This window comes from Columba livia, chromosome 4 (assembly GCF_036013475.1).
Source record: "Columba livia isolate bColLiv1 breed racing homer chromosome 4, bColLiv1.pat.W.v2, whole genome shotgun sequence".
Lineage (NCBI taxonomy): Eukaryota > Metazoa > Chordata > Aves > Columbiformes > Columbidae > Columba > Columba livia.
This window is the reverse complement of record NC_088605.1, coordinates 42,863,590-42,877,314: the sequence shown is the minus strand read 5'-3', so window position 1 is coordinate 42,877,314 and position 13,725 is coordinate 42,863,590. Positions and strand designations below refer to the sequence as shown.

Sequence of the window (13,725 nt, the reverse complement as noted above, 5' to 3'; positions counted from 1 at the left end):
CGTTTGGGGTTTTCAATTTATTTAACATTACCTTCATTCAAAGGCAAAGCAGAGAAAGATCAGAAAAGACAGGAAACAAGCTGAGTACTGGTCTTCTGGAAAGAGAGCCTATACACAGAGTTTGTATAAAGACATCACATAAAACCTAAGAAGCCTGTTAGTTGATAGAGCTCATCGTTGTGACACATCATGACATTGCTTTTATTGTTACATAAAGGCAACCTGACCACTTACTTCAGCAGAATTAAATGTCACATTTCAACAGTATTTTTTCTTTTACACGGAATTATTTTTAAAAGCAAATATTTAAACCCCTACTGCAGAGATCTGAAATGTGTTCTAAGAACACAGCCATTCAATATGTGTAACAGTCACTTTTTAAAATTGCACTCGGTATGGTCAAACATATTTGCTGTTTACTTAAAAGTTGTTGAAGCATTTTTCCATCCATTAAAACTTATGAGCCTGTGAAAATTTCTTATTGAGTAACTTTCTAAGATTTTTCTTTGCATCATTGATACTTAGAGTGGTCTCTGTTAAGCTAATCCTGTTTCTAAGCAAAGCTAGAAATGCACAGAACAAAGAATTGGGTCATAAGTAATTCAGGCTGAAAGGGACTTTATGAGGTCTCTAGTCCCTGCTCAAGGCAGGGTCAGATAGGAGGTCACACCAGGTTGCTCAGGGCTTTATCCAGCCAGGCCTATTTCAAATTTATGAACAGTCTAAATAATGACCAGCTATGTGCAAAATTATCTATATTATTACCAGCATCCATGCCAATATATAATTTAAAGCAATCTTTGCCATGCAGACAAATTTCTGCATTAAGCATCATTATCAAGTTGTCCATGGAAAAACACTTTAATACTTGTTTCAGCATGTTTTTTGTCTGCCCTTATACTAGTGCTAGATACAGCAAATACTTACACTGACTGCCTTAAGCACCTAACTTAAGCTTCTGATTTATTTTTTCCTACACTGGAACTCAGTTTTTAAACTTCAGTAGAAAACAGCAAGTACCTGCACAGGGTTATGATTTCTTTAGATAAACATGTAAAGAAGCGTAGATCATGTGAAAACATGTGAAATCCCCCTCTGTTTTACAGGGTTATCTCCAGATGTAAAGACAACAAACGTTTCAATGAAGTATAAGAGAATACAAAAAATCTAAGTCGATCAATTACTGTCAATATATACTACTAAATTGTATTTATGAAGTTATAATAAAAATAGTGTGAAGCTAATCTGCATTTTGACTGAAATATTGAAGAGCTTAGTAACTGTGCAGTTCTTCATTGTGAACAAGTGAGAGACTAGATTCATTCTTCACACACTAATTCACTACTAATTTTGCAGAAAAACCCAGCAAAACTAAAACCCTTTCTACTTAAGGCTGAGTCCTGACATTTCATGTGTATGTCTGAACATAGACACGTATTTCTATATTTACACAGGACCATGTCGAACCACCCTAGAAAGACAATGTTGTAGCAATATAAATATATTCTCTTTCAATTTTATGATGCTGTACAACTCCTGCCAATTTTATTTCATTAATCATGCTTGTAACTCTATAGACTGTTTGTATTTTGAGATGTCAATGACAATTATAAGGAGTAACAAGAATTTTTAATGTTTCCCAGGAAAGAAAGTCAGGTTACTGCTAATTAGACCAAAGTGCAAGCTATATAAAGGATCCGTTGAGCACAGAAATATTATTTTATTGAGGTTTTTCCCCTATTTGTAGTGCATTTTTAGTGGGCAATTATTCTTAAGGCTACAAAATCACAGCTTTTATATTTTATGAGGAGGAGTCAGTGTGTGCTAATTAGAATCTTGGTGGCACTTATAATACAAATGGGATTTTTCTATGCCTTTCTATTTTCTAAAATTCTTTATTCTTCCTCCTGAGAGCCTTCATTTAATCAGCTCTATGTAGGATTTTGTAAAGCTAAGAAAAATGTTTGATTTAATCTTCTCAGATTTATTTATTTTTGAACTATTATAAAATGTTTTCCTAAATTTCTATTTAAGCAATGCCATCACTGATTTCTGTGGTGTTTTAAGAGAATTAAAACATCAAGATTTGACTGATTACTGCTAGTAGGCCAGCATTCATAATCGTACCTGTCTTTTTTTTGTATAACTTAAATAGAGAGTAATTTGAACCTTATTATTGAGAATTTTTGTATTGAGACATTGCCAGCATAGCAATATAAGCCTATGCTTAGACCAAGTCTAGACAGGAAGCCAATACTACAGAAACAAAAATTTATAGCTAGTGTACCATACATGCAAATGGATTCTACATACTGCAAAGTCCAGCAAGCACGAAGAGGAAAAAGCAACCTACTATGTCAATTTGCTTTTGGATACAAAGACACATGCTTACAGAACGGTGTTTAGATTTGTAATCATTTGTGTCAAATCTCTTAGATTATTCAGCTAAGGATTAACCAGGAATTTATCAACCATGGATTTAGCTTTTAACTAATCCCTGTGCAAGAAAATTCTGATAGATGTATGGACAAAAATCTGTCATATTATATTTCCTTCCCAGGCTGGTAGTGCTGTTAAACAGCTTTTTGATCAATAACAGTTGCTTAAACAGCTAAATGCCTCAATTTGTAGTTATTCAGGACCACACAGAATGGCAGTTTGTTACTACCATTGCCATGACACCATATGGCTATCCTTTCAGTATCACAGTAAAGCAAAATGTGCAAACCTTTTTGTCAATTTTGGATGACAAACTTTTTCTGACAATTATCCATACATCATATACATTAAAAATCTTTAACAATCAGTAGGAATTCATCCTATTAAGATTTCAGATAATATCTTAAAGACCAGAAAATTTTTGAATTAATATTAATTAATGAAATACAATTATTTCTTGATGATTCATCAAGGCCCTCAATATGATGGAAGCATAGGTTAAATGACAAACAATAGACAGATAATGAAATGATCCAAACTGTGAGTTCACCTGAACTCTTTTCACTCAGACTACCCCATAAAGTCCACTCCGCTTTGGACTCTTAAACTGAAAGCTGGATGTCCATGCTGGATGACCATGCAAAAAGCTGGAAGTGACTTCAAATACTTAATCTCTAAAAAGCCTTGGAAGTTCAAAGGCATATCCTACCATTGGATATGGAGGTTGCATTTTAAAGCCTTACACATGTTCTTTCCTGAGAACACAGATTACTTTCTGCCATGTCAAATCATTAAAGATACAAAGAGCTGGTATGAAATATGGAGACATAACTTACGCAAAATGGGGCATAGGTGGGAAAGAAAACTGAAAAATAAGGCCTGAAAAAGATCTGTGCCATGTTTATGCAAATAGAGTTTCTTTACACAGGAAATGGAAGGAAACAAACCAGAAGTTTTATTATATCCCAGCTGAAGCGTATTGCCTTGCCCTGTAAACAGATTACCCTAGATTAGTCTTCCAGAGAAGGGAAGTCTTGCTTCAGTTTAAAGGAGAGACTGTTGTACTTCTACCATATTTTTCAGGCAATTCCCTGAGGTTTATTTTTTTACATTAATGTCTCACTTTGCATGAACTCAAGCAAATTTGTCTACTGGCAAAGCACCAAATCTCCTCTTTACTTCTACAGAACCAGGGAAATTCCTCATGAAACAAGTTTCATTCCATTTTACTTTATTATTTACATGCTATCACAGATGCTATTTTTAAATCTGGTGCTATCATATTAATTCATGCAAGAGGAGTAATCTACACATGGATAAATATCTTGCTGCATGCAAGGAGAACTGCCTCTTGCTTAAAATAATGATAATCTAGCTAACTTTTCATCTCAGGACTTTCAATACACTTTTCAAGCATTTTACCAAAATGCCTTCAAGTCTTTAATTCTGATAGGCAAAACAAGCTGAGCTCTTGAGTTTTCGATTATAAAATATTGTCTGATCACTGCAGTAGCACTTCTTTGCACCTGCTCATGATTAAATTCAATTTAATTCAATACAAAACATGAATATTCAGACATAGATACAGTATGTTAGATGAGGTTTAAGTATTGTCATATGTAATACTTTTTTTTTTTCTCTCTCTCTACTAAGAAAACCTTTCTTGATATGTAATGAACACGTTTGTTTACAACATTTTGGTTACTCAGGTCATAATACAGCTGATTTTTTTTTTCTTTAGGTTTTCCTTCGTTGTTTCAAAATTATAACTCTGATTATAGCAAAAACGTTATTCCAGTTCCCTGAAATTTGTACCATCATATTTAACCTCATTTCCAATATAAACCTGAAAAATCATTCAATTTCTTCAGCAATATATGCAAATCTACATGTTAGTAACTTTAATTGTAACTTCTTGCTGAATCTGTAGTTTCATTTTTCTTCACAGGATGCTGTAAGTTCCGTTAATTTACATGGATTTAAAGAAAAAAAATAGAAAATCGCCTTCATTTACTACAGATGTACGTAACTGCACAATCAAAGCATTGTATCCTTTTGTACTAATAACTCGAATAGCTGCAATGTAAAGATAGTTTTTAAATTGACTATCCACTCTTAAATTAATTAAAATCTTTAACTTAAAGAATTAAACTGCTTATAGTTCTGATCGATGAAATAACTACATCTAGCCAATATATACAGGGTCCAAAACGTACACCTTCAGGAGACAAAATTTGCCTCATTTAAAGCTCATTAGTGTCCCTTTGTGCTGCAATTATATTCTGAAGAAGTTGTGCATAAATGGGGATCAGTTCCAGTATAAATTTTCTGGGGAAAAGAATTATTCTCTACCTGGCAGCAAACCTGGAGTTTGTTTTCCGAAAAATTTAAAACACTAGACCTCTTTGTAGTACCAAATGAGGAGTACACCAGCTATATTATGTTCATTTGTGTAACACCCATTGGATTTCACTTATTCATATTCTTCACAGTAGGAATAATGATAGAGAATATCTTTTTTCATATTTTTGTCATGTAGATAAAAGAGGAGTAAACTGTTGCTCTTCATCTTCTGGAAAAACAAAACAAAACAAAACAAACAACAAAAAACACCACACACCGAAAACTACCCACCTCATACACATTATTTCTTTCAATAAGATTTTTGGAAATGTTTCTGAATCAAGAAAAAGAGGAAGAGGGGGAAAAAAACCCCACAAAGTTTCTTTAAGTCATGTTGGAATAGATACTGATATGGATAGGTCAATTTTTAATATTTGACACAGGTTATTTTACAGCTGACTCACCTAAGGAATTAGGTTTTCTGGTACTTGGGGAGCTATTTAGAATTTAAGTATTTAAAACTTAGGAATTTATAAAAGAACCCTACTTTTTATATTTGTGAATTGAAAAGCAGAAAGACATTTGATTGACAGCAACCTCTGATTTGGATCTCTTCAGAAAACGGCCTAATAATTACCCACATTTAAACTTCTAGTTAAAATGGATGCATTCATTCCTTGCAAAGTCTCCTTAGAAACACTAGGCTTTTAAGCATAATCAAAAGAGACAGCTGGGTCCACCCTTTATGATAATGTGCCATGCAGCTTTATTAATCTGACCTTTGGTAACAAATGAGAAATTTAATACTGCCCCACCATAATTGTTAGTGGCAGGCATTTTAGCAGTCTTTAATTTGCACTTCACTTTAATATCTGCTTCCAGTTATGATGTAAACATTAACAGGATCTGACACTGTTAATCGTGTTCTAGTGTCTGAAGCAGTGGCAAAAGAGTGTGCTTGGGCTAAACCAGAACATGACCTTAATGGATAATAAAATGCATTAACCCTTACTATGGAAAAAGGAAGGCAAAAAATGAATACTGTAATTGTTTCACCTGCCATTTGAGTGATCTACAGTGCCGCAATGATTGGGAGTGGAAATCATGTTCACCAGACTCCTCTTTCAAGGTTATGTAAGTGGTGATTGTCCTTTAAGTTGCTTGCAAGAGAGAAGAGAGACGGGAAAATATGTTCCCAAAATGTAATCAATAGCATTCTAAACAATTTACAGTGAATGCAAAAAGCACTTTTGTTTCAGATGGTAAAAGTAAGGAAATTTTTCCTGTGTAACACAAATGTGTTGTTTTTTCCTGCATAACTGTTCTTAAAAGAAGTGTTTTATAGCCTATAAACAGCACGGAAAACCTATCTGCAAGTTATGTTGAGAGCTATTAAACTTTAGTGTTATAAATGTACAATAAAAACCAGTGGCACGGTACCTGAATTTAAAAGATGTCTACTTACAGATATCTATTTTAAAACAATGCAAATTAAATAGAATTTATTTCTGAAATACCAGTATATGTGATCTATTACTTCTGAATGTTATGCACTCCTCCTGGACTTCACTTTTTCCTTCAAGACAACCATTCCTCTCCTTTAAATATTCCTTTATCAACAGTCTAATTGAACTATTGTCTACATTGTTTTTGAAGTTCATATCTAAAAAGCATGCTTATAAAACATGTAAAGATCACTGTGGATTTTTACATATATCTTCTTCAGTTGTATAAATATCATAGCCTCCTTTTTGTTCAGTAAAAATGTATAACAGCAGACTATTTTTAGATAAGCTTATGTTGAGATAATACCGAGATCTTCTGACAAAGCAAGGGTTATACTATAGAAGAATAAAAACAAATAATAAAAAATGCTTTCCTCAAAATTTTAACATTGATTCTTTAGCTATTACATTCTGTACTTTTTTAAAAAATTAAATCTAAGTTTTAGTGTAACAGCATTATAACAGTTTCTAACATACACTATTCTTTTTGAGAATCTATTCTAAAAGGAAAGCTTCAAAGTATTAAGATAAGAAGACTACCTTCAACAGTCTGCAACACAAGACACAAGTTGCTCTATCATTCTGATTTGATTGTTTTTAGTAATAACAATTGCCTTCTACACCACAAGTACTGTGAAATATCCTGCCCCCACTGGCTATCATGTGCCAAACTCAACAAAGATATCTGTGGTGCTGATAAAAATCCTGTTTTGCTCCTCATTATGAGAATGGTGAAGTTCCGTAAAGGAGCTGGGTATGCAGAGGAGGTGGGTAACATTTAAAACCAGTATACCTAAGTGCACCAAAGCCATGAGAGCTCTCAGCTTCACAGGGAGTAACCCATTTTACCTTCTTAGACTCCTATTGCTAGGGTAATCAAATGAATATTCACTACATATGAGAAATGTGACACAGCCTACAGCCACTGAACTAATGTTTACATTATGTAAATGTAAGAATCCAAGTATACTTTCTCATTGCATGTCATTCTCTATGAATTTAGTGCATGCCTTCAGTGCTCAAGAGCTAATTGAAATTACTTCATAAAGCCATCTGTGGTTTGTGTACCTTTTTAAGAAGAAAGCACACCAAGGCTAGTATTACTGAAAAAAACACGTATTTCAGAATATTTCTTCTTTAAGGTGAAAGCCGGTCTTGTCTTAAGAACAGAGAAGAACCATAATATATGAAATTATAAAGTTTTTAGCACGAATTTTTAACTTCCAAAATTCATTATTATTAACAATAAAAGAATAGACCAATTTAAAGACAGTTATTTTCACTAACTCTGCTCAGTCTACACCAGAAACAACACAAGAAACTCTGCAAAACATTTTCATAGGGTGTTGAGCTAAATAGTAGCTACTTTTAAGTGGAAGCTTTTAAAGAAAATTTACATGGGTAAAAAAATCGGAATGCTAGTCAATCTGTATTGCTATTCAAAATAATTTGCGGGTCGCATGTAATTAAAATTCAGACTGCTAATACATTTAAATTTAGATAAGCAAAATTTCTACATTCATCCTTTGAGTGACTTCTTCAAAGCTAGTAAACTCTTAACAGGAATGAATATGTATTCTAGTAGGTACTCAGGAAGCTCCCTCAACCTCCCTGGCTGGTGTTGAATCTCCTCTCTGCTCTATCTGTTCAAAGGAAGTGTTTATGCACTATGGAGAGAAACTTCATAAATACTGCTGAACATACCCTCTCTAGTCAAGTTCAAAATGTCTACTTTGAAATAGATTTAACAATTTAACAAAACATAATCTAAATTTTAGAAGGACATGGATAAATTTAAAAAAAAAAAAAAAACCAAACTAGATAGGGATATCAATCTCTTCTGTTACCTCTACAATGCTACTACATACAGAAATAACCATTGTATCTCATGTTAGTATAGAGATATTATTTTGCAAAAGAAGAGTTCTTGCCTGGAATTTTGACACAGGTAATTTTTACCACTCCAGTTTCTAAATAGCATGAAAATTACATGTGAGAAAAAAAAAAAAAAAGTCAAACGTCCATTTCTCTGTCATAAAGAAAATCAAAAGAAGAAATAAATTGTTTGTACCTATAATTCCTAAAGCTGCTAATAAGTCAGATACATCTCACATGAATTTAATTCTATTATGAATGTATTAAAACACAACTGGAATATACTTATTTCCTTCACATTTTCTCCATTATCATTATATATATAATAGATATGTATATGATTATATATGTAATACATATCAGTAGGTACCTTTAGTGGCCATCAGGATATGTGTGACCCTCTCACACAGCTCTAGATTAATGGCAGAAATAATGGACATGTACATTTAAGAAAAGCTACAGACATATCTTATTGTTCCAATTAATTTTCTTCATATATAATACAGTGATAGCTGTGAATTTTTGTTTAATTTTTCAGACTCATTCTGGTTTTGTTTTGCTTTTCTAGTTAGTATACCTACTTGTCATAGCAAAAGTAGATTTAGAAACTTTGGAGCCAACCAGCATGAAGTTAGAAATAACTCCTATGCTGAAATATGGACATAATTTCTAACAGAAGACTCAAGACATTCTTTGTGATGCTGTTCATCCCTCAGCACCACCATACTAAAAAGGCAGACAATTTTCACTGGTACAGAACGTATGCCTGTATTTTAAAATGTGGTAAATGCTGTGATTCTGTTATATTTGAGCCATGCTGTATACACTTGTTATTACTTGAGTACTTTAACTTACTTTCTTGACTAACAGAAAGAACATTTACCTCAACACAACAGGTGTGTCAAAAATATTCTTGCTGGTAGCAAGTCTGACTAGGTAACTACAATTACTTGTGCTGTGTTAACTGATCTAAAAACTGAAATTCAGCTTCATCAATTAACGCTTTGTTTAAAATGAGTAAGAAAGCCTTCTCACAAAGCTGTATAGAACAACACAGACCTTGCTCTTAATGTATACTTTCAAAGTCTGGATAATTGCACTGTTATCAAAGATATTACCTAAAACTGATATCTGACCCACATACTTCACTTTCTCACAGTGAGCTTCAGGTCTGTTCAAAAATGAGATTGTAATATTAATTATTATATTTAAATTATTTTCACAAATAAAGAGTTTTGTTTCTTTTCAATGCTTTTCATAATCCAACTATGAATTCATTCAGAACCTAGGAAAAAAAAATTACATTTTTACAAGTGTTAATCATGCTAAAGCCATTCCAAGATAATAATAATTAAATAAACCCCCACAACATTCAGTTAATAGCACTGTGTCTGTGGGTCTTTTGTAAGGGGCATGAAAATGAAAAGGAATGGAGAATTGTTCAGGTGGAAGACAGAGCTGCATTTTGTATAGCAAAAGTGACAGAGAGGTTTGACTTCCAGTTGACTAGGAAGAGAATGGAATGGGGTAAAGGGGACTGGATTTGGCACATTCGATTCAAACAATCCTCATACCAGCTCTTAGAAATATATTCACTCAGGTAAACTGGAACATAATGACAAAGAAAAGAACAGCAGAACAGAGAACACTGTAGGTCAGATTATTTAGTAGCTACATTCCAATGAAAACTAAACTCTTGGACAAACACTTACTAACCTGCCTGCTGCTATATATATTATCTAAAATACTACTTTTTTTTTTTTTTTTTTTTTTTTTTTTCCTGATATGTACTACTCTACCACAGAAGGACTACTACAGTGTAACAGACTAAAACATTAATCAATTCAGTCTAGGAGGACTGCAGTTCATATTCTAACTGTACTGACATAATACAAGTGTCTTGAAATACAAATTTAGAGTAATTTGATTGAGCAGATCCAATGAGTCCCTGGATACATCACAGAAAGTAATAAAGTGCATTTGCCATAGTAAATTGGTTTAACAGGACATAAGACACTGATGCCATGTATTCTGCATCAGAACAAACGTAGCTTTGGCCATTATCAAAAATAATAACAGCCAACCATATTGCAGGCTAGACATAACCATTTGTTCGCCCACTGGCATTTGAGAGTATCTCAAGATGAATTGTCACTTTTAAGAGTTATTGCTTTAATGAGGGCCTTGCTGGTTTTGTTCCTCAAATTCATTCAATTTTGAACAATCTTAAGATTTTCTCACTCCTTGTCTTGCATTTATCACTGTTTAGAAAAAGACTACAACACAAATCTGGAATCCCAGACAAGGTCACAAGTGTTGTGCAGGTATGCAAATGTTTTAAGGAGATAAAAGCAAGTAAGATATGCAAGTGATGCCCACATGGTATGCTCTTTATTTTTTGTGGCTAAAGATCATCTAAGGAACAGATGTTTGTTAGTGATATCAGAAGAGCCTGGCAATATGTTAATAATAACAGACAGATATATTTTTGAAACTGATCTGTGAGTCAACATTGATTACACATTCAGATTATTAAGGAAAGCATAAAATGGGAAGGACTGAAGACAGTTAAAAACTCAGGTTGTAATTAAAATACTGTCAGTCAATATTCTCCTGTTTAGTTTTAGGTGTTTATGATGTTCAAAGCTCAGATTAATAGTAGCTTGCAAAAATTTCAACAGTATACTATACCATCAGTCTCCAAAGTGTACTTCACTAAAGTAAAATTATTTACATGCACATTTTGCAAAAATCTATGAAAATGGTATGCTTTCCAAACTTTAGCTGCAGCAATTTTTATATATTTCAGTAACTGTTCTTTAAGTTGCTGAAACAAATAGCCCAAGTTACAGAAATTGTGTACAGTGTCATCTCACTGTTCAGTATCAACAAAATGACAACCTTACACTCAGTCTAAAATCAAAACTGGTTTTTAGCTTTTTTGTTTTGGTAGATTTTCTTTGGGTTTGCAGTTGTTTTTTAGAAACACATATTACACACTGCTTTTCTATACTTAAGATATTTTTTAGTTCTTAGAAAAGTAATGAACTGTAATTCAAAATAACCATGACTGAGTCTGGGAAATTATCAACCGAAACATTACCAGTTAACTGAAATATTTTGTGAATAATTATTTCCAGTGTACCCATGCTTTTTCTGAGCAAAGGAATCAAGATGATTTGAAGTTTGGCAAAAAGTTGGTATGTGTCACTAGTCAACCTTCTGGTTTTTCAGAAATAAAAGTTTTCCAGAATAATGTTGTCAGAAACAGTTTCCAATTTATAATGTATTTTATTAAAAGCACCTGAAAGTCTCCAAAGTTAAGCAAAACCTGGGAAAAAAAAATCTGCACACTGCTTAAATAAAATGCAATGTCTGATATTGCCAAACACATTACCTATTCATCACAAAAATATCTGTTTTATTATCCCCTGTAGGTAAACAAGGTCTAATTGTGACTTCAAATCAGCAACTAAAATTTAGCAAGCTTGTAGCTGGTGTTTGTTTGCCTTTTTATTTCTTTCATGTTAAAGATGTGCTGTGGAACTAATTGCATTTGTATATTGCACTGGTGATGATCATTTTCATGCAGGAGAAATTCTCATGAGGAAGTTTGGCAGTGTACATTAATACTGTAAAACGTTAACATATTATTTTACATAAAAGCAGTGCTGCTTTTTTCCTCAAACAGTGTACACAAAGTTCTGTTATCCATTAAACGAAACAAGAAAAGGAATATCACAGAGCAGAGAGAGACAGGATTAGTGCCAGAACAGGGCACGTTTGGGTATTGACTTCTATTTTGGTGTGATTGACTTAGCAGATGACAGCAGAAAGAACAGATGGGAAAAACAAGTGGGTCAGAAAAATGTCAGGAGAAAAAACAAACACTACAAAGCAATAAAATCGTCACTAATGTATGAATAGGAGTCAGATTTATTTTCTAGCAATAAATGAAATAAAATGAAAAATTATTAGGCACTTATCACATAATGAAAGATACAGAATGGTGCTTGCTACTGATGCTTGATCCTTCTGAAGTCAAAAGTAATTTGACTTTAATTCTACTGCAATATTCTTGTCTTATAAAAACACAATGTTAAAGAAATACTGGAAATACTGATATGAGTGGGAGTTATGAGGCATGTCAGAGACTCCAGAATTTAATTTCAGAGGAATGCTGAAAATGGGCTGCAATTGTCCTCCGAATTAAGACAACATTGTTTTTGAAAGTTTCAGAACATTTAAGGAATGACATAAAATGTTTTCGCCTTTTTACTGTATATATAACTTCTATATGCAGAGAGTGGAAGGAATATTGTTAGAACCCTATCCTGAGAACCTGGGGATAATTTACCTATCTCAAAACAGGTGCAGAGCACACCATATTTAGATACTGCATGTGAAGGGTAGATGCTCATTCACAACGCAGGAATGTTTATGCCAGAACATTAATTTAGCCTTGTTTCACCCAAACCAAACAGTATTTTAAGCAGAAAATATTTTCCATATGTCATAAGTTACAAGTGAAAGTCTGCAAAGTTTGCAAAGACATGGAAAAAGAACACATTTAAAGAATATTAAAAGAGAAGGCCAAACAAAACCCCAACAACCACAAAACACCCCCCAAAAATTTAGGCAGTTAAGCACATCTGTGGAAGCATTTTTCTGAAGCCTTCCCTGTGCATTAATAGTCTTCCAGACCACTGACATCTTCCAAGTTGAATTGTCAGTTTAGGCAGAGACATGCACAGCATGCAGGAAGTTCAGTAGATTAAAAATTTCCTCAAGAGATGTTACGGATATAGTCACAACAAGTTTTGTGCAGCTGAGTGCCAATATCACTGCCTGTTTGGAGGTAATGGATTTGTCCTTTCAAGTAGAGTTTAATGCTTTGCTTTGGCTATAGTTGTGGACAATACTTTTTAAGCCTTTAAAATTGTTTCTGTGGTTAGTTATCTAATCTAGGAGGTAATGAATATGATGGCCACTTCCAACTAGATAATTTTTTTTCCTACTTTCACTTGCTCCTAGCATATATACCATAATGACCATACACCTGGCAACTGAGCAAGGGGGAAGTGGGAGAGGTAGTGTCAAACAGCATAATGTAAATGAAATAAATAATAAAAATCCAAAAGAATGGCCAATTTCAGCACCATTCTTTGTAGATTGAGGCTTAAAGTTCGTAGTTTCTGTAAAATAAAGTATTCAGAAATTCCTAATTTCTGTAATCTAATCTGAGCTCTCACAATCTTTTATATAATTTCTATTAAGTCATAAATCAAGAAAGGTTTTTGAACAATACATCATGGATATACTCACTGCATCTAGAGATGATTCAACTTTATATTGTATTACCTCAAAAAAGAAAATTATAAATCACAGACTGTTTGAAACTGAAGGGGCTTTTTTAGGTTGCTTTTACCATGTGCACTCTTCAAATGAAGGACCATAGGTCCTTCATATGATGTAAATTATCAAATCATCATGAATAATGTAATTGTTCTGACACAACTCCAAACCATCATCAGATTTAGTTTGTGTTTAGATGCCTGTGTAC

The 13,725-nt window shown here is 33.3% G+C and overlaps 1 protein-coding gene across 5 annotated transcripts in view; it reads right to left on the bottom strand.

Moving 5' to 3' along the window:
* FSTL5 (follistatin like 5) overlaps positions 1-13,725 on the bottom strand; it is a 307,998-nt gene that overhangs the window by 248,539 nt on the left and 45,734 nt on the right. The window lies entirely within an intron of this gene.